General features: G+C 36.6%; 1 long non-coding RNA gene across 1 annotated transcript in view; it reads left to right on the forward strand.

Annotated features, from left to right (window-relative positions):
* Window positions 1-853: 853 nt before the first annotated feature.
* The window catches only part of LOC146785681 (uncharacterized), a 28,122-nt gene continuing 3,179 nt past the window's right edge, over window positions 854-25,796 (forward strand). The window contains exons 1-49 of the long non-coding RNA XR_014970756.1: window positions 854-972; window positions 1,362-1,485; window positions 1,874-1,991; window positions 2,380-2,503; window positions 2,892-3,010; window positions 3,400-3,523; window positions 3,912-4,029; window positions 4,418-4,541; window positions 4,931-5,053; window positions 5,443-5,560; window positions 5,950-6,073; window positions 6,462-6,583; window positions 6,972-7,095; window positions 7,485-7,608; window positions 7,997-8,114; window positions 8,503-8,626; window positions 9,015-9,132; window positions 9,521-9,639; window positions 10,029-10,152; window positions 10,541-10,658; window positions 11,047-11,165; window positions 11,554-11,671; window positions 12,060-12,183; window positions 12,572-12,691; window positions 13,080-13,198; window positions 13,588-13,711; window positions 14,100-14,217; window positions 14,606-14,724; window positions 15,114-15,237; window positions 15,626-15,743; window positions 16,132-16,250; window positions 16,640-16,763; window positions 17,152-17,269; window positions 17,658-17,776; window positions 18,165-18,282; window positions 18,671-18,794; window positions 19,183-19,302; window positions 19,691-19,809; window positions 20,199-20,322; window positions 20,711-20,828; window positions 21,217-21,335; window positions 21,725-21,848; window positions 22,237-22,354; window positions 22,743-22,866; window positions 23,255-23,374; window positions 23,764-23,887; window positions 24,277-24,399; window positions 24,788-24,906; window positions 25,298-25,416. This is a non-coding gene — a long non-coding RNA (uncharacterized LOC146785681). The remainder of the gene's footprint in view (window positions 973-1,361; window positions 1,486-1,873; window positions 1,992-2,379; window positions 2,504-2,891; window positions 3,011-3,399; window positions 3,524-3,911; window positions 4,030-4,417; window positions 4,542-4,930; window positions 5,054-5,442; window positions 5,561-5,949; window positions 6,074-6,461; window positions 6,584-6,971; window positions 7,096-7,484; window positions 7,609-7,996; window positions 8,115-8,502; window positions 8,627-9,014; window positions 9,133-9,520; window positions 9,640-10,028; window positions 10,153-10,540; window positions 10,659-11,046; window positions 11,166-11,553; window positions 11,672-12,059; window positions 12,184-12,571; window positions 12,692-13,079; window positions 13,199-13,587; window positions 13,712-14,099; window positions 14,218-14,605; window positions 14,725-15,113; window positions 15,238-15,625; window positions 15,744-16,131; window positions 16,251-16,639; window positions 16,764-17,151; window positions 17,270-17,657; window positions 17,777-18,164; window positions 18,283-18,670; window positions 18,795-19,182; window positions 19,303-19,690; window positions 19,810-20,198; window positions 20,323-20,710; window positions 20,829-21,216; window positions 21,336-21,724; window positions 21,849-22,236; window positions 22,355-22,742; window positions 22,867-23,254; window positions 23,375-23,763; window positions 23,888-24,276; window positions 24,400-24,787; window positions 24,907-25,297; window positions 25,417-25,796) is intronic.

Consider the following 25,796-nt stretch of genomic DNA (forward strand, 5'->3'; position numbering starts at 1 on the left):
CACAGCATCAGCATGTCCTCACTACCTTATAGTGGGAGACTGTGCCTGAACATAATTTCTGTCAAGATGAGAGTAATATGGATCACATTGTGTTGGTCATGATAGTTCATAAAAGCCTGGCTGCCTCCATCGCTACTAAACCCTGCTTTATATCCTGGAACTAGCAATGTTGCAGAGAAGTATGTGAGGTTAAAAACTAAAATTGAGATTTGATTTTCTAATGAGCTTTTGATTTTCACAATAAAAGACTCCATAGTATTGATCTGTTTACCCTTTCTAAAAATCAAGATTTTTTTGTATTGCTTATAGAAAATGTGCTAACAGTGGACTTTTCCATCTACAGATTATACTGAATGACCAGAGGTGGCAGTGTTTCACAACCGAGTTTCTCTGAATTGCCGAGACTGAAGAACAAAAAAAAAAGGAAGTCTTCCGGCATACGGCATCATTTTACCAATTTATAAGGCAAGTAAAACTCACAATAATTCCTTTATGCATTAAAAAGACGCTCACAGCATCAGCATGTCCTCACTACCTTACAGTGGGAGACTGTGCCTGAACATAATTTCTATCAAGATGAAAGTAATATGGATCACATTGTGTTGGTCATGATAGTTCATAAAAGCCTGGCTGCCTCCAACGCTACTAAAGCCTGCTTTATATCCTGGAGCTAGCAATGTTGCAGAGAAGTATGTGAGGTTTAAAACTAAAATTGAGATTTGATTTTCTAATGAGCTGTTGATTTTCACAATAAAAGACTCCATAGTATTGATCTGTTTACCCTTTCTAAAAATCAAGATTTTTTTGTATTGCTTATAGAAAATGTGCTAACAGTGGACTTTTCCATCTACAGATTATACTGAATGACCAGAGGTGGCAGTGTTTCACAACCTAGTTTCTCTGAATTGCCGAGACTGAAGAAAAAAAAAAGGAAGTCTTCCGGCATACGGGATCATTTTACCAATTTATAAGGCAAGTAAAACTCACAATAATTCCTTTATGCATTAAAAAGACGCTCACAGCATCAGCATGTCCTCACTACCTTACAGTGGGAGACTGTGCCTGAACATAATTTCTATCAAGATGAAAGTAATATGGATCACATTGTGTTGGTCATGATAGTTCATAAAAGTCTGGCTGCCTCCAACGCTACTAAAGCCTGCTTTATATCCTGGAGATAGCAATGTTGCAGAGAAGTATGTGAGGTTTAAAACTAAAATTGAGATTTGATTTTCTAATGAGCTGTTGATTTTCACAATAAAAGACTCCATAGTATTGATCTGTTTACGCTTTCTAAAAATCAAGATTTTTTTTGTATTGCTTATAGAAAATGTGCTAACAGTGGACTTTTCCGTCTACAGATTATACTGAATGACCAGAGGTGGCAGTGTTTCACAACCGAGTTTCTCTGAATTGCCGAGACTGAAGAACAAAAAAAAAAAAGGAAGTCTTCCGGCATACGCCATCATTTTACCAATATACAAGGCAAGTTTAACTCACAATAATTCCTTTATGCATTAAAAAGACGCTCACAGCATCAGCATGTCCTCACTACCTTATAGTGGGAGACTGTGCCTGAACATAATTTCTGTCAAGATGAGAGTAATATGGATCACATTGTGTTGGTCATGATAGTTCATAAAAGCCTGGCTGCCTCCATCGCTACTAAACCCTGCTTTATATCCTGGAACTAGCAATGTTGCAGAGAAGTATGTGAGGTTAAAAACTAAAATTGAGATTTGATTTTCTAATGAGCTTTTGATTTTCACAATAAAAGACTCCATAGTATTGATCTGTTTACCCTTTCTAAAAATCAAGATTTTTTTGTATTGCTTATAGAAAATGTGCTAACAGTGGACTTTTCCATCTACAGATTATACTGAATGACCAGAGGTGGCAGTGTTTCACAACCGAGTTTCTCTGAATTGCCGAGACTGAAGAACAAAAAAGGAAGTCTTCCGGCATACGCCATCATTTTACCAATATGCAAGGCAAGTAAAACTCACAATAATTCCTTTATGCATTAAAAAGACGCTCACAGCATCAGCATGTCCTCACTACCTTATAGTGGGAGACTGTGCCTGAACATAATTTCTGTCAAGATGAGAGTAATATGGATCACATTGTGTTGGTCATGATAGTTCATAAAAGCCTGGCTGCCTCCAACGCTACTAAAGCCTGCTTTATATCCTGGAACTAGCAATGTTGCAGAAAAGTATGTGAGGTTAAAAACTAAAATTGAGATTTGATTTTCTAATGAGCTGTTGATTTTCACAATAAAAGACTCCATAGTATTGATCTGTTTACCCTTTCTAAAAATCAAGATTTTTTTGTATTGCTTATAGAAAATGTGCTAACAGTGGACTTTTCCATCTACAGATTATACTGAATGACCAGAGGTGGCAGTGTTTCACAACCGAGTTTCTCTGAATTGCCGAGACTGAAGAACAAAAAAAAAAAAGGAAGTCTTCCGGCATACGGCATCATTTTACCAATATACAAGGCAAGTTTAACTCACAATAATTCCTTTATGCATTAAAAAGACGCTCACAGCATCAGCATGTCCTCACTACCTTATAGTGGGAGACTGTGCCTGAACATAATTTCTGTCAAGATGAGAGTAATATGGATCACATTGTGTTGGTCATGATAGTTCATAAAAGCCTGGCTGCCTCCAACGCTACTAAACCCTGCTTTATATCCTGGAACTAGCAATGTTGCAGAGAAGTATGTGAGGTTAAAAACTAAAATTGAGATTTGATTTTCTAATGAGCTTTTGATTTTCACAATAAAAGACTCCATAGTATTGATCTGTTTACCCTTTCTAAAAATCAAGATTTTTTTGTATTGCTTATAGAAAATGTGCTAACAGTGGACTTTTCCATCTACAGATTATACTGAATGACCAGAGGTGGCAGTGTTTCACAACCTAGTTTCTCTGAATTGCCGAGACTGAAGAAAAAAAAAAGGAAGTCTTCCGGCATACGGGATCATTTTACCAATTTATAAGGCAAGTAAAACTCACAATAATTCCTTTATGCATTAAAAAGACGCTCACAGCATCAGCATGTCCTCACTACCTTACAGTGGGAGACTGTGCCTGAACATAATTTCTATCAAGATGAAAGTAATATGGATCACATTGTGTTGGTCATGATAGTTCATAAAAGTCTGGCTGCCTCCAACGCTACTAAAGCCTGCTTTATATCCTGGAGATAGCAATGTTGCAGAGAAGTATGTGAGGTTTAAAACTAAAATTGAGATTTGATTTTCTAATGAGCTGTTGATTTTCACAATAAAAGACTCCATAGTATTGATCTGTTTACGCTTTCTAAAAATCAAGATTTTTTTTGTATTGCTTATAGAAAATGTGCTAACAGTGGACTTTTCCGTCTACAGATTATACTGAATGACCAGAGGTGGCAGTGTTTCACAACCGAGTTTCTCTGAATTGCCGAGACTGAAGAACAAAAAAAAAAAAGGAAGTCTTCCGGCATACGCCATCATTTTACCAATATACAAGGCAAGTTTAACTCACAATAATTCCTTTATGCATTAAAAAGACGCTCACAGCATCAGCATGTCTTCACTACCTTATAGTGGGAGACTGTGCCTGAACATAATTTCTGTCAAGATGAGAGTAATATGGATCACATTGTGTTGGTCATGATAGTTCATAAAAGCCTGGCTGCCTCCATCGCTACTAAACCCTGCTTTATATCCTGGAACTAGCAATGTTGCAGAGAAGTATGTGAGGTTAAAAACTAAAATTGAGATTTGATTTTCTAATGAGCTTTTGATTTTCACAATAAAAGACTCCATAGTATTGATCTGTTTACCCTTTCTAAAAATCAAGATTTTTTTGTATTGCTTATAGAAAATGTGCTAACAGTGGACTTTTCCATCTACAGATTATACTGAATGACCAGAGGTGGCAGTGTTTCACAACCGAGTTTCTCTGAATTGCCGAGACTGAAGAACAAAAAAGGAAGTCTTCCGGCATACGCCATCATTTTACCAATATGCAAGGCAAGTAAAACTCACAATAATTCCTTTATGCATTAAAAAGACGCTCACAGCATCAGCATGTCCTCACTACCTTATAGTGGGAGACTGTGCCTGAACATAATTTCTGTCAAGATGAGAGTAATATGGATCACATTGTGTTGGTCATGATAGTTCATAAAAGCCTGGCTGCCTCCAACGCTACTAAAGCCTGCTTTATATCCTGGAACTAGCAATGTTGCAGAAAAGTATGTGAGGTTAAAAACTAAAATTGAGATTTGATTTTCTAATGAGCTGTTGATTTTCACAATAAAAGACTCCATAGTATTGATCTGTTTACCCTTTCTAAAAATCAAGATTTTTTTGTATTGCTTATAGAAAATGTGCTAACAGTGGACTTTTCCATCTGCAGATTATACTGAATGACCAGAGGTGGCAGTGTTTCACAACCAAGTTTCTCTGAATTGCCGAGACTGAAGAAAAAAAAAAAAAAAGGAAGTCTTCCGGCATACGGCATCATTTTACCAATATGCAAGGCAAGTAAAACTCACAATAATTCCTTTATGCATTAAAAAGACGCTCACAGCATCAGCATGTCCTCACTACCTTATAGTGGGAGACTGTGCCTGAACATAATTTCTGTCAAGATGAGAGTAATATGGATCACATTGTGTTGGTCATGATAGTTCATAAAAATCTGGCTGCCTCCAACGCTACTAAAGCCTGCTTTATATCCTGGAACTAGCAATGTTGCAGAGAAGTATGTGAGGTTAAAAACTAAAATTGAGATTTGATTTTCTAATTAGCTGTTGATTTTCACAATAAAAGGCTCCATAGTATTGATCTGTTTACGCTTTCTAAAAATCAAGATTTTTTTTGTATTGCTTATAGAAAATGTGCTAACAGTGGACTTTTCCATCTACAGATTATACTGAATGACCAGAGGTGGCAGTGTTTCACAACCGAGTTTCTCTGAATTGCCGAGACTGAAGAACAAAAAAAAAAAGGAAGTCTTCCGGCATACGGCATCATTTTACCAATATGCAAGGCAAGTTTAACTCACAATAATTCCTTTATGCATTAAAAAGACGCTCACAGCATCAGCATGTCCTCACTACCTTATAGTGGGAGACTGTGCCTGAACATAATTTCTGTCAAGATGAGAGTAATATGGATCACATTGTGTTGGTCATGATAGTTCATAAAAGCCTGGCTGCCTCCAACGCTACTAAAGCCTGCTTTATATCCTGGAACTAGCAATGTTGCAGAGAAGTATGTGAGGTTAAAAACTAAAATTGAGATTTGATTTTCTAATGAGCTGTTGATTTTCACAATAAAAGACTCCATAGTATTGATCTGTTTACGCTTTCTAAAAATCAAGATTTTTTTTGTATTGCTTATAGAAAATGTGCTAACAGTGGACTTTTCCATCTACAGATTATACTGAATGACCAGAGGTGGCAGTGTTTCACAACCGAGTTTCTCTGAATTGCCGAGACTGAAGAACAAAAAAGGAAGTCTTACGGCATACGCCATCATTTTACCAATATGCAAGGCAAGTAAAACTCACAATAATTCCTTTATGCATTAAAAAGACGCTCACAGCATCAGCATGTCCTCACTACCTTATAGTGGGAGACTGTGCCTGAACATAATTTCTGTCAAGATGAGAGTAATATGGATCACATTGTGTTGGTCATGATAGTTCATAAAAGCCTGGCTGCCTCCAAGGCTACTAAAGCCTGCTTTATATCCTGGAACTAGCAATGTTGCAGAGAAGTATGTGAGGTTAAAAACTAAAATTGAGATTTGATTTTCTAATGAGCTGTTGATTTTCACAATAAAAGACTCCATAGTATTGATCTGTTTACCCTTTCTAAAAATCAAGATTTTTTTTGTATTGCTTATAGAAAATGTGCTGACAGTGGACTTTTCCATCTACAGATTATACTGAATGACCAGAGGTGGCAGTGTTTCACAACCGAGTTTCTCTGAATTGCCGAGACTGAAGAACAAAAAAAAAAAAGGAAGTCTTCCGGCATACGCCATCATTTTACCAATATACAAGGCAAGTTTAACTCACAATAATTCCTTTATGCATTAAAAAGACGCTCACAGCATCAGCATGTCCTCACTACCTTATAGTGGGAGACTGTGCCTGAACATAATTTCTGTCAAGATGAGAGTAATATGGATCACATTGTGTTGGTCATGATAGTTCATAAAAGCCTGGCTGCCTCCATCGCTACTAAACCCTGCTTTATATCCTGGAACTAGCAATGTTGCAGAGAAGTATGTGAGGTTAAAAACTAAAATTGAGATTTGATTTTCTAATGAGCTTTTGATTTTCACAATAAAAGACTCCATAGTATTGATCTGTTTACCCTTTCTAAAAATCAAGATTTTTTTGTATTGCTTATAGAAAATGTGCTAACAGTGGACTTTTCCATCTACAGATTATACTGAATGACCAGAGGTGGCAGTGTTTCACAACCGAGTTTCTCTGAATTGCCGAGACTGAAGAACAAAAAAAAAAGGAAGTCTTCCGGCATACGGCATCATTTTACCAATTTATAAGGCAAGTAAAACTCACAATAATTCCTTTATGCATTAAAAAGACGCTCACAGCATCAGCATGTCCTCACTACCTTACAGTGGGAGACTGTGCCTGAACATAATTTCTATCAAGATGAAAGTAATATGGATCACATTGTGTTGGTCATGATAGTTCATAAAAGCCTGGCTGCCTCCAACGCTACTAAAGCCTGCTTTATATCCTGGAGCTAGCAATGTTGCAGAGAAGTATGTGAGGTTTAAAACTAAAATTGAGATTTGATTTTCTAATGAGCTGTTGATTTTCACAATAAAAGACTCCATAGTATTGATCTGTTTACCCTTTCTAAAAATCAAGATTTTTTTGTATTGCTTATAGAAAATGTGCTAACAGTGGACTTTTCCATCTACAGATTATACTGAATGACCAGAGGTGGCAGTGTTTCACAACCGAGTTTCTCTGAATTGCCGAGACTGAAGAACAAAAAAAAAAAAGGAAGTCTTCCGGCATACGGCATCATTTTACCAATATACAAGGCAAGTTTAACTCACAATAATTCCTTTATGCATTAAAAAGACGCTCACAGCATCAGCATGTCCTCACTACCTTACAGTGGGAGACTGTGCCTGAACATAATTTCTATCAAGATGAAAGTAATATGGATCACATTGTGTTGGTCATGATAGTTCATAAAAGCCTGGCTGCCTCCAACGCTACTAAAGCCTGCTTTATATCCTGGAGATAGCAATGTTGCAGAGAAGTATGTGAGGTTTAAAACTAAAATTGAGATTTGATTTTCTAATGAGCTGTTGATTTTCACAATAAAAGACTCCATAGTATTGATCTGTTTACGCTTTCTAAAAATCAAGATTTTTTTTGTATTGCTTATAGAAAATGTGCTAACAGTGGACTTTTCCATCTACAGATTATACTGAATGACCAGAGGTGGCAGTGTTTCACAACCGAGTTTCTCTGAATTGCCGAGACTGAAGAACAAAAAAAAAAAAGGAAGTCTTCCGGCATACGCCATCATTTTACCAATATACAAGGCAAGTTTAACTCACAATAATTCCTTTATGCATTAAAAAGACGCTCACAGCATCAGCATGTCCTCACTACCTTATAGTGGGAGACTGTGCCTGAACATAATTTCTGTCAAGATGAGAGTAATATGGATCACATTGTGTTGGTCATGATAGTTCATAAAAGCCTGGCTGCCTCCATCGCTACTAAACCCTGCTTTAATTCCTGGAACTAGCAATGTTGCAGAGAAGTATGTGAGGTTAAAAACTAAAATTGAGATTTGATTTTCTAATGAGCTTTTGATTTTCACAATAAAAGACTCCATAGTATTGATCTGTTTACCCTTTCTAAAAATCAAGATTTTTTTGTATTGCTTATAGAAAATGTGCTAACAGTGGACTTTTCCATCTACAGATTATACTGAATGACCAGAGGTGGCAGTGTTTCACAACCGAGTTTCTCTGAATTGCCGAGACTGAAGAACAAAAAAGGAAGTCTTCCGGCATACGCCATCATTTTACCAATATGCAAGGCAAGTAAAACTCACAATAATTCCTTTATGCATTAAAAAGACGCTCACAGCATCAGCATGTCCTCACTACCTTATAGTGGGAGACTGTGCCTGAACATAATTTCTGTCAAGATGAGAGTAATATGGATCACATTGTGTTGGTCATGATAGTTCATAAAAGTCTGGCTGCCTCCAACGCTACTAAAGCCTGCTTTATATCCTGGAACTAGCAATGTTGCAGAGAAGTATGTGAGGTTTAAAACTAAAATTGAGATTTGATTTTCTAATGAGCTGTTGATTTTCACAATAAAAGACTCCATAGTATTGATCTGTTTACCCTTTCTAAAAATCAAGATTTTTTTGTATTGCTTATAGAAAATGTGCTAACAGTGGACTTTTCCATCTACAGATTATACTGAATGACCAGAGGTGGCAGTGTTTCACAACCGAGTTTCTCTGAATTGCCGAGACTGAAGAACAAAAAAAAAAAAGGAAGTCTTCCGGCATACGGCATCATTTTACCAATATACAAGGCAAGTTTAACTCACAATAATTCCTTTATGCATTAAAAAGACGCTCACAGCATCAGCATGTCCTCACTACCTTATAGTGGGAGACTGTGCCTGAACATAATTTCTGTCAAGATGAGAGTAATATGGATCACATTGTGTTGGTCATGATAGTTCATAAAAGCCTGGCTGCCTCCATCGCTACTAAACCCTGCTTTATATCCTGGAACTAGCAATGTTGCAGAGAAGTATGTGAGGTTAAAAACTAAAATTGAGATTTGATTTTCTAATGAGCTTTTGATTTTCACAATAAAAGACTCCATAGTATTGATCTGTTTACCCTTTCTAAAAATCAAGATTTTTTTGTATTGCTTATAGAAAATGTGCTAACAGTGGACTTTTCCATCTACAGATTATACTGAATGACCAGAGGTGGCAGTGTTTCACAACCGAGTTTCTCTGAATTGCCGAGACTGAAGAACAAAAAAGGAAGTCTTCCGGCATACGCCATCATTTTACCAATATGCAAGGCAAGTAAAACTCACAATAATTCCTTTATGCATTAAAAAGACGCTCACAGCATCAGCATGTCCTCACTACCTTATAGTGGGAGACTGTGCCTGAACATAATTTCTGTCAAGATGAGAGTAATATGGATCACATTGTGTTGGTCATGATAGTTCATAAAAGCCTGGCTGCCTCCAACGCTACTAAAGCCTGCTTTATATCCTGGAACTAGCAATGTTGCAGAGAAGTATGTGAGGTTAAAAACTAAAATTGAGATTTGATTTTCTAATGAGCTTTTGATTTTCACAATAAAAGACTCCATAGTATTGATCTGTTTACCCTTTCTAAAAATCAAGATTTTTTTGTATTGCTTATAGAAAATGTGCTAACAGTGGACTTTTCCATCTACAGATTATACTGAATGACCAGAGGTGGCAGTGTTTCACAACCGAGTTTCTCTGAATTGCCGAGACTGAAGAAAAAAAAAAGGACGTCTTCCGGCATACGGGATCATTTTACCAATTTATAAGGCAAGTAAAACTCACAATAATTCCTTTATGCATTAAAAAGACGCTCACAGCATCAGCATGTCCACACTACCTTATAGTGGGAGACTGTGCCTGAACATAATTTCTGTGAAGATGAGAGTAATATGGATCACATTGTGTTGGTCATGATAGTTCATAAAAGCCTGGCTGCCTCCAACGCTACTAAACCCTGCTTTATATCCTGGAACTAGCAATGTTGCAGAGAAGTATGTGAGGTTAAAAACTAAAATTGAGATTTGATTTTCTAATGAGCTTTTGATTTTCACAATAAAAGACTCCATAGTATTGATCTGTTTACCCTTTCTAAAAATCAAGATTTTTTTTGTATTGCTTATAGAAAATGTGCTAACAGTGGACTTTTCCATCTACAGATTATACTGAATGACCAGAGGTGGCAGTGTTTCACAACCGAGTTTCTCTGAATTGCCGAGACTGAAGAACAAAAAAAAAAAAGGAAGTCTTCCGGCATACGGCATCATTTTACCAATATACAAGGCAAGTTTAACTCACAATAATTCCTTTATGCATTAAAAAGACGCTCACAGCATCAGCATGTCCTCACTAACTTATAGTGGGAGACTGTGCCTGAACATAATTTCTGTCAAGATGAGAGTAATATGGATCACATTGTGTTGGTCATGATAGTTCATAAAAGCCTGGCTGCCTCCATCGCTACTAAACCCTGCTTTATATCCTGGAACTAGCAATGTTGCAGAGAAGTATGTGAGGTTAAAAACTAAAATTGAGATTTAATTTTCTAATGAGCTGTTGATTTTCACAATAAAAGACTCCATAGTATTGATCTGTTTACCCTTTCTAAAAATCAAGATTTTTTTGTATTGCTTATAGAAAATGTGCTAACAGTGGACTTTTCCATCTACAGATTATACTGAATGACCAGAGGTGGCAGTGTTTCACAACCGAGTTTCTCTGAATTGCCGAGACTGAAGAACAAAAAAGGAAGTCTTCCGGCATACGGCATCATTTTACCAATATACAAGGCAAGTTTAACTCACAATAATTCCTTTATGCATTAAAAAGACGCTCACAGCATCAGCATGTCCTCACTACCTTATAGTGGGAGACTGTGCCTGAACATAATTTCTGTCAAGATGAGAGTAATATGGATCACATTGTGTTGGTCATGATAGTTCATAAAAGCCTGGCTGCCTCCAACGCTACTAAACCCTGCTTTATATCCTGGAACTAGCAATGTTGCAGAGAAGTATGTGAGGTTAAAAACTAAAATTGAGATTTGATTTTCTAATGAGCTTTTGATTTTCACAATAAAAGACTCCATAGTATTGATCTGTTTACCCTTTCTAAAAATCAAGATTTTTTTGTATTGCTTATAGAAAATGTGCTAACAGTGGACTTTTCCATCTACAGATTATACTGAATGACCAGAGGTGGCAGTGTTTCACAACCGAGTTTCTCTGAATTGCCGAGACTGAAGAAAAAAAAAAGGACGTCTTCCGGCATACGGGATCATTTTACCAATTTATAAGGCAAGTAAAACTCACAATAATTCCTTTATGCATTAAAAAGACGCTCACAGCATCAGCATGTCCACACTACCTTACAGTGGGAGACTGTGCCTGAACATAATTTCTATCAAGATGAAAGTAATATGGATCACATTGTGTTGGTCATGATAGTTCATAAAAGCCTGGCTGCCTCCAACGCTACTAAAGCCTGCTTTATATCCTGGAGATAGCAATGTTGCAGAGAAGTATGTGAGGTTTAAAACTAAAATTGAGATTTGATTTTCTAATGAGCTTTTGATTTTCACAATAAAAGACTCCATAGTATTGATCTGTTTACCCTTTCTAAAAATCAAGATTTTTTTGTATTGCTTATAGAAAATGTGCTAACAGTGGACTTTTCCATCTACAGATTATACTGAATGACCAGAGGTGGCAGTGTTTCACAACCGAGTTTCTCTGAATTGCCGAGACTGAAGAACAAAAAAGGAAGTCTTCCGGCATACGCCATCATTTTACCAATATGCAAGGCAAGTAAAACTCACAATAATTCCTTTATGCATTAAAAAGACGCTCACAGCATCAGCATGTCCTCACTACCTTATAGTGGGAGACTGTGCCTGAACATAATTTCTGTCAAGATGAGAGTAATATGGATCACATTGTGTTGGTCATGATAGTTCATAAAAGTCTGGCTGCCTCCAACGCTACTAAAGCCTGCTTTATATCCTGGAACTAGCAATGTTGCAGAGAAGTATGTGAGGTTTAAAACTAAAATTGAGATTTGATTTTCTAATGAGCTGTTGATTTTCACAATAAAAGACTCCATAGTATTGATCTGTTTACCCTTTCTAAAAATCAAGATTTTTTTGTATTGCTTATAGAAAATGTGCTAACAGTGGACTTTTCCATCTACAGATTATACTGAATGACCAGAGGTGGCAGTGTTTCACAACCGAGTTTCTCTGAATTGCCGAGACTGAAGAACAAAAAAAAAAAAGGAAGTCTTCCGGCATACGGCATCATTTTACCAATATACAAGGCAAGTTTAACTCACAATAATTCCTTTATGCATTAAAAAGACGCTCACAGCATCAGCATGTCCTCACTACCTTATAGTGGGAGACTGTGCCTGAACATAATTTCTGTCAAGATGAGAGTAATATGGATCACATTGTGTTGGTCATGATAGTTCATAAAAGCCTGGCTGCCTCCAACGCTACTAAACCCTGCTTTATATCCTGGAACTAGCAATGTTGCAGAGAAGTATGTGAGGTTAAAAACTAAAATTGAGATTTGATTTTCTAATGAGCTTTTGATTTTCACAATAAAAGACTCCATAGTATTGATCTGTTTACCCTTTCTAAAAATCAAGATTTTTTTGTATTGCTTATAGAAAATGTGCTAACAGTGGACTTTTCCATCTACAGATTATACTGAATGACCAGAGGTGGCAGTGTTTCACAACCTAGTTTCTCTGAATTGCCGAGACTGAAGAAAAAAAAAAAGGAAGTCTTCCGGCATACGGGATCATTTTACCAATTTATAAGGCAAGTAAAACTCACAATAATTCCTTTATGCATTAAAAAGACGCTCACAGCATCAGCATGTCCTCACTACCTTACAGTGGGAGACTGTGCCTGAACATAATTTCTATCAAGATGAAAGTAATATGGATCACATTGTGTTGGTCATGATAGTTCATAAAAGTCTGGCTGCCTCCAACGCTACTAAAGCCTGCTTTATATCCTGGAGATAGCAATGTTGCAGAGAAGTATGTGAGGTTAAAAACTAAAATTGAGATTTGATTTTCTAATGAGCTTTTGATTTTCACAATAAAAGACTCCATAGTATTGATCTGTTTACCCTTTCTAAAAATCAAGATTTTTTTGTATTGCTTATAGAAAATGTGCTAACAGTGGACTTTTCCATCTACAGATTATACTGAATGACCAGAGGTGGCAGTGTTTCACAACCGAGTTTCTCTGAATTGCCGAGACTGAAGAAAAAAAAAAGGACGTCTTCCGGCATACGGGATCATTTTACCAATTTATAAGGCAAGTAAAACTCACAATAATTCCTTTATGCATTAAAAAGACGCTCACAGCATCAGCATGTCCACACTACCTTATAGTGGGAGACTGTGCCTGAACGTAATTTCTGTGAAGATGAGAGTAATATGGATCACATTGTGTTGGTCATGATAGTTCATAAAAGCCTGGCTGCCTCCAACGCTACTAAACCCTGCTTTATATCCTGGAACTAGCAATGTTGCAGAGAAGTATGTGAGGTTAAAAACTAAAATTGAGATTTGATTTTCTAATGAGCTTTTGATTTTCACAATAAAAGACTCCATAGTATTGATCTGTTTACCCTTTCTAAAAATCAAGATTTTTTTTGTATTGCTTATAGAAAATGTGCTAACAGTGGACTTTTCCATCTACAGATTATACTGAATGACCAGAGGTGGCAGTGTTTCACAACCGAGTTTCTCTGAATTGCCGAGACTGAAGAACAAAAAAAAAAAAGGAAGTCTTCCGGCATACGGCATCATTTTACCAATATACAAGGCAAGTTTAACTCACAATAATTCCTTTATGCATTAAAAAGACGCTCACAGCATCAGCATGTCCTCACTAACTTATAGTGGGAGACTGTGCCTGAACATAATTTCTGTCAAGATGAGAGTAATATGGATCACATTGTGTTGGTCATGATAGTTCATAAAAGCCTGGCTGCCTCCATCGCTACTAAACCCTGCTTTATATCCTGGAACTAGCAATGTTGCAGAGAAGTATGTGAGGTTAAAAACTAAAATTGAGATTTGATTTTCTAATGAGCTTTTGATTTTCACAATAAAAGACTCCATAGTATTGATCTGTTTACCCTTTCTAAAAATCAAGATTTTTTTGTATTGCTTATAGAAAATGTGCTAACAGTGGACTTTTCCATCTACAGATTATACTGAATGACCAGAGGTGGCAGTGTTTCACAACCGAGTTTCTCTGAATTGCCGAGACTGAAGAACAAAAAAGGAAGTCTTCCGGCATACGGCATCATTTTACCAATATACAAGGCAAGTTTAACTCACAATAATTCCTTTATGCATTAAAAAGACGCTCACAGCATCAGCATGTCCTCACTACCTTATAGTGGGAGACTGTGCCTGAACATAATTTCTGTCAAGATGAGAGTAATATGGATCACATTGTGTTGGTCATGATAGTTCATAAAAGCCTGGCTGCCTCCAACGCTACTAAACCCTGCTTTATATCCTGGAACTAGCAATGTTGCAGAGAAGTATGTGAGGTTAAAAACTAAAATTGAGATTTGATTTTCTAATGAGCTTTTGATTTTCACAATAAAAGACTCCATAGTATTGATCTGTTTACCCTTTCTAAAAATCAAGATTTTTTTGTATTGCTTATAGAAAATGTGTTAACAGTGGACTTTTCCATCTACAGATTATACTGAATGACCAGAGGTGGCAGTGTTTCACAACCTAGTTTCTCTGAATTGCCGAGACTGAAGAAAAAAAAAAGGAAGTCTTCCGGCATACGGGATCATTTTACCAATTTATAAGGCAAGTAAAACTCACAATAATTCCTTTATGCATTAAAAAGACGCTCACAGCATCAGCATGTCCTCACTACCTTACAGTGGGAGACTGTGCCTGAACATAATTTCTATCAAGATGAAAGTAATATGGATCACATTGTGTTGGTCATGATAGTTCATAAAAGCCTGGCTGCCTCCAACGCTACTAAAGCCTGCTTTATATCCTGGAGATAGCAATGTTGCAGAGAAGTATGTGAGGTTTAAAACTAAAATTGAGATTTGATTTTCTAATGAGCTGTTGATTTTCACAATAAAAGACTCCATAGTATTGATCTGTTTACGCTTTCTAAAAATCAAGATTTTTTTTGTATTGCTTATAGAAAATGTGCTAACAGTGGACTTTTCCATCTACAGATTATACTGAATGACCAGAGGTGGCAGTGTTTCACAACCGAGTTTCTCTGAATTGCCGAGACTGAAGAACAAAAAAAAAAAAGGAAGTCTTCCGGCATACGCCATCATTTTACCAATATACAAGGCAAGTTTAACTCACAATAATTCCTTTATGCATTAAAAAGACGCTCACAGCATCAGCATGTCCTCACTACCTTATAGTGGGAGACTGTGCCTGAACATAATTTCTGTCAAGATGAGAGTAATATGGATCACATTGTGTTGGTCATGATAGTTCATAAAAGCCTGGCTGCCTCCATCGCTACTAAACCCTGCTTTATATCCTGGAACTAGCAATGTTGCAGAGAAGTATGTGAGGTTAAAAACTAAAATTGAGATTTGATTTTCTAATGAGCTTTTGATTTTCACAATAAAAGACTCCATAGTATTGATCTGTTTACCCTTTCTAAAAATCAAGATTTTTTTGTATTGCTTATAGAAAATGTGCTAACAGTGGACTTTTCCATCTACAGATTATACTGAATGACCAGAGGTGGCAGTGTTTCACAACCGAGTTTCTCTGAATTGCCGAGACTGAAGAACAAAAAAGGAAGTCTTCCGGCATACGCCATCATTTTACCAATATGCAAGGCAAGTAAAACTCACAATAATTCCTTTATGCATTAAAAAGACGCTCACAGCATCAGCATGTCCTCACTACCTTATAGTGGGAGACTGTGCCTGAACATAATTTCTGTCAAGATGAGAGTAATATGGATCACATTGTGTTGGTCATGATAGTTCATAAAAGCCTGGCTGCCTCCAACGCTACTAAAGCCTGCTTTATATCCTGGAACTAGCAATGTTGCAGAGAAGTATGTGAGGTTAAAAACTAAAATTGAGATTTGATTTTCTAATGAGCTTTTGATTTTCACAATAAAAGACTCCATAGTATTGATCTGTTTACCCTTTCTAAAAATCAAGATTTTTTTGTATTGCTTATAGAAAATGTGCTAACAGTGGACTTTTCCATCTACAGATTATACTGAATGACCAGAGGTGGCAGTGTTTCACAACCGAGTTTCTCTGAATTGCCGAGACTGAAGAAAAAAAAAAGGACGTCTTCCGGCATACGGGATCATTTTACCAATTTATAAGGCAAGTAAAACTCACAATAATTCCTTTATGCATTAAAAAGACGCTCACAGCATCAGCATGTCCACACTACCTTATAGTGGGAGACTGTGCCTGAACATAATTTCTGTGAAGATGAGAGTAATATGGATCACATTGTGTTGGTCATGATAGTTCATAAAAGCCTGGCTGCCTCCAACGCTACTAAACCCTGCTTTATATCCTGGAACTAGCAATGTTGCAGAGAAGTATGTGAGGTTAAAAACTAAAATTGAGATTTGATTTTCTAATGAGCTTTTGATTTTCACAATAAAAGACTCCATAGTATTGATCTGTTTACCCTTTCTAAAAATCAAGATTTTTTTTGTATTGCTTATAGAAAATGTGCTAACAGTGGACTTTTCCATCTACAGATTATACTGAATGACCAGAGGTGGCAGTGTTTCACAACCGAGTTTCTCTGAATTGCCGAGACTGAAGAACAAAAAAAAAAAAGGAAGTCTTCCGGCATACGGCATCATTTTACCAATATACAAGGCAAGTTTAACTCACAATAATTCCTTTATGCATTAAAAAGACGCTCACAGCATCAGCATGTCCTCACTAACTTATAGTGGGAGACTGTGCCTGAACATAATTTCTGTCAAGATGAGAGTAATATGGATCACATTGTGTTGGTCATGATAGTTCATAAAAGCCTGGCTGCCTCCATCGCTACTAAACCCTGCTTTATATCCTGGAACTAGCAATGTTGCAGAGAAGTATGTGAGGTTAAAAACTAAAATTGAGATTTAATTTTCTAATGAGCTGTTGATTTTCACAATAAAAGACTCCATAGTATTGATCTGTTTACCCTTTCTAAAAATCAAGATTTTTTTGTATTGCTTATAGAAAATGTGCTAACAGTGGACTTTTCCATCTACAGATTATACTGAATGACCAGAGGTGGCAGTGTTTCACAACCGAGTTTCTCTGAATTGCCGAGACTGAAGAACAAAAAAGGAAGTCTTCCGGCATACGGCATCATTTTACCAATATACAAGGCAAGTTTAACTCACAATAATTCCTTTATGCATTAAAAAGACGCTCACAGCATCAGCATGTCCTCACTACCTTATAGTGGGAGACTGTGCCTGAACATAATTTCTGTCAAGATGAGAGTAATATGGATCACATTGTGTTGGTCATGATAGTTCATAAAAGCCTGGCTGCCTCCAACGCTACTAAACCCTGCTTTATATCCTGGAACTAGCAATGTTGCAGAGAAGTATGTGAGGTTAAAAACTAAAATTGAGATTTGATTTTCTAATGAGCTTTTGATTTTCACAATAAAAGACTCCATAGTATTGATCTGTTTACCCTTTCTAAAAATCAAGATTTTTTTGTATTGCTTATAGAAAATGTGCTAACAGTGGACTTTTCCATCTACAGATTATACTGAATGACCAGAGGTGGCAGTGTTTCACAACCGAGTTTCTCTGAATTGCCGAGACTGAAGAAAAAAAAAAGGACGTCTTCCGGCATACGGGATCATTTTACCAATTTATAAGGCAAGTAAAACTCACAATAATTCCTTTATGCATTAAAAAGACGCTCACAGCATCAGCATGTCCACACTACCTTACAGTGGGAGACTGTGCCTGAACATAATTTCTATCAAGATGAAAGTAATATGGATCACATTGTGTTGGTCATGATAGTTCATAAAAGCCTGGCTGCCTCCAACGCTACTAAAGCCTGCTTTATATCCTGGAGATAGCAATGTTGCAGAGAAGTATGTGAGGTTTAAAACTAAAATTGAGATTTGATTTTCTAATGAGCTTTTGATTTTCACAATAAAAGACTCCATAGTATTGATCTGTTTACCCTTTCTAAAAATCAAGATTTTTTTGTATTGCTTATAGAAAATGTGCTAACAGTGGACTTTTCCATCTACAGATTATACTGAATGACCAGAGGTGGCAGTGTTTCACAACCGAGTTTCTCTGAATTGCCGAGACTGAAGAACAAAAAAGGAAGTCTTCCGGCATACGCCATCATTTTACCAATATGCAAGGCAAGTAAAACTCACAATAATTCCTTTATGCATTAAAAAGACGCTCACAGCATCAGCATGTCCTCACTACCTTATAGTGGGAGACTGTGCCTGAACATAATTTCTGTCAAGATGAGAGTAATATGGATCACATTGTGTTGGTCATGATAGTTCATAAAAGTCTGGCTGCCTCCAACGCTACTAAAGCCTGCTTTATATCCTGGAACTAGCAATGTTGCAGAGAAGTATGTGAGGTTTAAAACTAAAATTGAGATTTGATTTTCTAATGAGCTGTTGATTTTCACAATAAAAGACTCCATAGTATTGATCTGTTTACCCTTTCTAAAAATCAAGATTTTTTTGTATTGCTTATAGAAAATGTGCTAACAGTGGACTTTTCCATCTACAGATTATACTGAATGACCAGAGGTGGCAGTGTTTCACAACCGAGTTTCTCTGAATTGCCGAGACTGAAGAACAAAAAAAAAAAAGGAAGTCTTCCGGCATACGGCATCATTTTACCAATATACAAGGCAAGTTTAACTCACAATAATTCCTTTATGCATTAAAAAGACGCTCACAGCATCAGCATGTCCTCACTACCTTATAGTGGGAGACTGTGCCTGAACATAATTTCTGTCAAGATGAGAGTAATATGGATCACATTGTGTTGGTCATGATAGTTCATAAAAGCCTGGCTGCCTCCAACGCTACTAAACCCTGCTTTATATCCTGGAACTAGCAATGTTGCAGAGAAGTATGTGAGGTTAAAAACTAAAATTGAGATTTGATTTTCTAATGAGCTTTTGATTTTCACAATAAAAGACTCCATAGTATTGATCTGTTTACCCTTTCTAAAAATCAAGATTTTTTTGTATTGCTTATAGAAAATGTGCTAACAGTGGACTTTTCCATCTACAGATTATACTGAATGACCAGAGGTGGCAGTGTTTCACAACCTAGTTTCTCTGAATTGCCGAGACTGAAGAAAAAAAAAAAGGAAGTCTTCCGGCATACGGGATCATTTTACCAATTTATAAGGCAAGTAAAACTCACAATAATTCCTTTATGCATTAAAAAGACGCTCACAGCATCAGCATGTCCTCACTACCTTACAGTGGGAGACTGTGCCTGAACATAATTTCTATCAAGATGAAAGTAATATGGATCACATTGTGTTGGTCATGATAGTTCATAAAAGTCTGGCTGCCTCCAACGCTACTAAAGCCTGCTTTATATCCTGGAGATAGCAATGTTGCAGAGAAGTATGTGAGGTTAAAAACTAAAATTGAGATTTGATTTTCTAATGAGCTTTTGATTTTCACAATAAAAGACTCCATAGTATTGATCTGTTTACCCTTTCTAAAAATCAAGATTTTTTTGTATTGCTTATAGAAAATGTGCTAACAGTGGACTTTTCCATCTACAGATTATACTGAATGACCAGAGGTGGCAGTGTTTCACAACCGAGTTTCTCTGAATTGCCGAGACTGAAGAAAAAAAAAAGGACGTCTTCCGGCATACGGGATCATTTTACCAATTTATAAGGCAAGTAAAACTCACAATAATTCCTTTATGCATTAAAAAGACGCTCACAGCATCAGCATGTCCACACTACCTTATAGTGGGAGACTGTGCCTGAACGTAATTTCTGTGAAGATGAGAGTAATATGGATCACATTGTGTTGGTCATGATAGTTCATAAAAGCCTGGCTGCCTCCAACGCTACTAAACCCTGCTTTATATCCTGGAACTAGCAATGTTGCAGAGAAGTATGTGAGGTTAAAAACTAAAATTGAGATTTGATTTTCTAATGAGCTTTTGATTTTCACAATAAAAGACTCCATAGTATTGATCTGTTTACCCTTTCTAAAAATCAAGATTTTTTTTGTATTGCTTATAGAAAATGTGCTAACAGTGGACTTTTCCATCTACAGATTATACTGAATGACCAGAGGTGGCAGTGTTTCACAACCGAGTTTCTCTGAATTGCCGAGACTGAAGAACAAAAAAAAAAAAGGAAGTCTTCCGGCATACGGCATCATTTTACCAATATACAAGGCAAGTTTAACTCACAATAATTCCTTTATGCATTAAAAAGACGCTCACAGCATCAGCATGTCCTCACTAACTTATAGTGGGAGACTGTGCCTGAACATAATTTCTGTCAAGATGAGAGTAATATGGATCACATTGTGTTGGTCATGATAGTTCATAAAAGCCTGGCTGCCTCCATCGCTACTAAACCCTGCTTTATATCCTGGAACTAGCAATGTTGCAGAGAAGTATGTGAGGTTAAAAACTAAAATTGAGATTTGATTTTCTAATGAGCTTTTGATTTTCACAATAAAAGACTCCATAGTATTGATCTGTTTACCCTTTCTAAAAATCAAGATTTTTTTGTATTGCTTATAGAAAATGTGCTAACAGTGGACTTTTCCATCTACAGATTATACTGAATGACCAGAGGTGGCAGTGTTTCACAACCGAGTTTCTCTGAATTGCCGAGACTGAAGAACAAAAAAGGAAGTCTTCCGGCATACGGCATCATTTTACCAATATACAAGGCAAGTTTAACTCACAATAATTCCTTTATGCATTAAAAAGACGCTCACAGCATCAGCATGTCCTCACTACCTTATAGTGGGAGACTGTGCCTGAACATAATTTCTGTCAAGATGAGAGTAATATGGATCACATTGTGTTGGTCATGATAGTTCATAAAAGCCTGGCTGCCTCCAACGCTACTAAACCCTGCTTTATATCCTGGAACTAGCAATGTTGCAGAGAAGTATGTGAGGTTAAAAACTAAAATTGAGATTTGATTTTCTAATGAGCTTTTGATTTTCACAATAAAAGACTCCATAGTATTGATCTGTTTACCCTTTCTAAAAATCAAGATTTTTTTGTATTGCTTATAGAAAATGTGTTAACAGTGGACTTTTCCATCTACAGATTATACTGAATGACCAGAGGTGGCAGTGTTTCACAACCTAGTTTCTCTGAATTGCCGAGACTGAAGAAAAAAAAAAGGAAGTCTTCCGGCATACGGGATCATTTTACCAATTTATAAGGCAAGTAAAACTCACAATAATTCCTTTATGCATTAAAAAGACGCTCACAGCATCAGCATGTCCTCACTACCTTACAGTGGGAGACTGTGCCTGAACATAATTTCTATCAAGATGAAAGTAATATGGATCACATTGTGTTGGTCATGATAGTTCATAAAAGCCTGGCTGCCTCCAACGCTACTAAAGCCTGCTTTATATCCTGGAGATAGCAATGTTGCAGAGAAGTATGTGAGGTTTAAAACTAAAATTGAGATTTGATTTTCTAATGAGCTGTTGATTTTCACAATAAAAGACTCCATAGTATTGATCTGTTTACGCTTTCTAAAAATCAAGATTTTTTTTGTATTGCTTATAGAAAATGTGCTAACAGTGGACTTTTCCATCTACAGATTATACTGAATGACCAGAGGTGGCAGTGTTTCACAACCGAGTTTCTCTGAATTGCCGAGACTGAAGAACAAAAAAAAAAAAGGAAGTCTTCCGGCATACGCCATCATTTTACCAATATACAAGGCAAGTTTAACTCACAATAATTCCTTTATGCATTAAAAAGACGCTCACAGCATCAGCATGTCCTCACTACCTTATAGTGGGAGACTGTGCCTGAACATAATTTCTGTCAAGATGAGAGTAATATGGATCACATTGTGTTGGTCATGATAGTTCATAAAAGCCTGGCTGCCTCCATCGCTACTAAACCCTGCTTTATATCCTGGAACTAGCAATGTTGCAGAGAAGTATGTGAGGTTAAAAACTAAAATTGAGATTTGATTTTCTAATGAGCTTTTGATTTTCACAATAAAAGACTCCATAGTATTGATCTGTTTACCCTTTCTAAAAATCAAGATTTTTTTGTATTGCTTATAGAAAATGTGCTAACAGTGGACTTTTCCATCTACAGATTATACTGAATGACCAGAGGTGGCAGTGTTTCACAACCGAGTTTCTCTGAATTGCCGAGACTGAAGAACAAAAAAGGAAGTCTTCCGGCATACGCCATCATTTTACCAATATGCAAGGCAAGTAAAACTCACAATAATTCCTTTATGCATTAAAAAGACGCTCACAGCATCAGCATGTCCTCACTACCTTATAGTGGGAGACTGTGCCTGAACATAATTTCTGTCAAGATGAGAGTAATATGGATCACATTGTGTTGGTCATGATAGTTCATAAAAGTCTGGCTGCCTCCAACGCTACTAAAGCCTGCTTTATATCCTGGAACTAGCAATGTTGCAGAGAAGTATGTGAGGTTTAAAACTAAAATTGAGATTTGATTTTCTAATGAGCTGTTGATTTTCACAATAAAAGACTCCATAGTATTGATCTGTTTACCCTTTCTAAAAATCAAGATTTTTTTGTATTGCTTATAGAAAATGTGCTAACAGTGGACTTTTCCATCTACAGATTATACTGAATGACCAGAGGTGGCAGTGTTTCACAACCGAGTTTCTCTGAATTGCCGAGACTGAAGAACAAAAAAAAAAAAGGAAGTCTTCCGGCATACGGCATCATTTTACCAATATACAAGGCAAGTTTAACTCACAATAATTCCTTTATGCATTAAAAAGACGCTCACAGCATCAGCATGTCCTCACTACCTTATAGTGGGAGACTGTGCCTGAACATAATTTCTGTCAAGATGAGAGTAATATGGATCACATTGTGTTGGTCATGATAGTTCATAAAAGCCTGGCTGCCTCCAACGCTACTAAACCCTGCTTTATATCCTGGAACTAGCAATGTTGCAGAGAAGTATGTGAGGTTAAAAACTAAAATTGAGATTTGATTTTCTAATGAGCTTTTGATTTTCACAATAAAAGACTCCATAGTATTGATCTGTTTACCCTTTCTAAAAATCAAGATTTTTTTGTATTGCTTATAGAAAATGTGCTAACAGTGGACTTTTCCATCTACAGATTATACTGAATGACCAGAGGTGGCAGTGTTTCACAACCTAGTTTCTCTGAATTGCCGAGACTGAAGAAAAAAAAAAAGGAAGTCTTCCGGCATACGGGATCATTTTACCAATTTATAAGGCAAGTAAAACTCACAATAATTCCTTTATGCATTAAAAAGACGCTCACAGCATCAGCATGTCCTCACTACCTTACAGTGGGAGACTGTGCCTGAACATAATTTCTATCAAGATGAAAGTAATATGGATCACATTGTGTTGGTCATGATAGTTCATAAAAGTCTGGCTGCCTCCAACGCTACTAAAGCCTGCTTTATATCCTGGAGATAGCAATGTTGCAGAGAAGTATGTGAGGTTTAAAACTAAAATTGAGATTTGATTTTCTAATGAGCTGTTGATTTTCACAATAAAAGACTCCATAGTATTGATCTGTTTACGCTTTCTAAAAATCAAGATTTTTTTTGTATTGCTTATAGAAAATGTGCTAACAGTGGACTTTTCCGTCTACAGATTATACTGAATGACCAGAGGTGGCAGTGTTTCACAACCAAGTTTCTCTGAATTGCCGAGACTGAAGAACAAAAAAAAAAAAGGAAGTCTTCCGGCATACGGCATCATTTTACCAATATGCAAGGCAAGTAAAACTCACAATAATTCCTTTATGCATTAAAAAGACGCTCACAGCATCAGCATGTCCTCACTACCTTATAGTGGGAGACTGTGCCTGAACATAATTTCTGTCAAGATGAGAGTAATATGGATCACATTGTGTTGGTCATGATAGTTCATAAAAATCTGGCTGCCTCCAACGCTACTAAAGCCTGCTTTATATCCTGGAACTAGCAATGTTGCAGAGAAGTATGTGAGGTTAAAAACTAAAATTGAGATTTGATTTTCTAATGAGCTGTTGATTTTCACAATAAAAGACTCCATAGTATTGATCTGTTTACGCTTTCTAAAAATCAAGATTTTTTTTGTATTGCTTATAGAAAATGTGCTAACAGTGGACTTTTCCATCTGCAGATTATACTGAATGACCAGAGGTGGCAGTGTTTCACAACCGAGTTTCTCTGAATTGCCGAGACTGAAGAACAAAAAAAAAAAGGAAGTCTTCCGGCATACGGCATCATTTTGCCAATATGCAAGGCAAGTTTAACTCACAATAATTCCTTTATGCATTAAAAAGACGCTCACAGCATCAGCATGTCCTCACTACCTTATAGTGGGAGACTGTGCCTGAACATAATTTCTGTCAAGATGAGAGTAATATGGATCACATTGTGTTGGTCATGATAGTTCATAAAAGCCTGGCTGCCTCCAACGCTACTAAAGCCTGCTTTATATCCTGGAACTAGCAATGTTGCAGAGAAGTATGTGAGGTTAAAAACTAAAATTGAGATTTGATTTTCTAATGAGCTTTTGATTTTCACAATAAAAGACTCCATAGTATTGATCTGTTTACCCTTTCTAAAAATCAAGATTTTTTTGTATTGCTTATAGAAAATGTGCTAACAGTGGACTTTTCCATCTACAGATTATACTGAATGACCAGAGGTGGCAGTGTTTCACAACCTAGTTTCTCTGAATTGCCGAGACTGAAGAAAAAAAAAAGGAAGTCTTCCGGCATACAGGATCATTTTACCAATTTATAAGGCAAGTAAAACTCACAATAATTCCTTTATGCATTAAAAAGACGCTCACAGCATCAGCATGTCCTCACTACCTTACAGTGGGAGACTGTGCCTGAACATAATTTCTATCAAGATGAAAGTAATATGGATCACATTGTGTTGGTCATGATAGTTCATAAAAGCCTGGCTGCCTCCAACGCTACTAAAGCCTGCTTTATATCCTGGAGCTAGCAATGTTGCAGAGAAGTATGTGAGGTTTAAAACTAAAATTGAGATTTGATTTTCTAATGAGCTGTTGATTTTCACAATAAAAGACTCCATAGTATTGATCTGTTTACGCTTTCTAAAAATCAGGATTTTTTTTTTGTATTGCTTATAGAAAATGTGCTAACAGTGGACTTTTCCATCTACAGATTATACTGAATGACCAGAGGTGGCAGTGTTTCACAACCGAGTTTCTCTGAATTGCCGAGACTGAAGAAAAAAAAAAGGACGTCTTCCGGCATACGGGATCATTTTACCAATTTATAAGGCAAGTAAAACTCACAATAATTCCTTTATGCATTAAAAAGACGCTCACAGCATCAGCATGTCCACACTACCTTATAGTGGGAGACTGTGCCTGAACATAATTTCTGTCAAGATGAGAGTAATATGGATCACATTGTGTTGGTCATGATAGTTCATAAAAGCCTGGCTGCCTCCAACGCTACTAAACCCTGCTTTATATCCTGGAACTAGCAATGTTGCAGAGAAGTATGTGAGGTTAAAAACTAAAATTGAGATTTGATTTTCTAATGAGCTTTTGATTTTCACAATAAAAGACTCCATAGTATTGATCTGTTTACCCTTTCTAAAAATCAAGATTTTTTTGTATTGCTTATAGAAAATGTGCTAACAGTGGACTTTTCC

Source organism: Triturus cristatus, chromosome 11 (genome assembly GCF_964204655.1).
Source record: "Triturus cristatus chromosome 11, aTriCri1.1, whole genome shotgun sequence".
In the NCBI taxonomy this organism is placed as follows: Eukaryota; Metazoa; Chordata; class Amphibia; order Caudata; family Salamandridae; genus Triturus; species Triturus cristatus.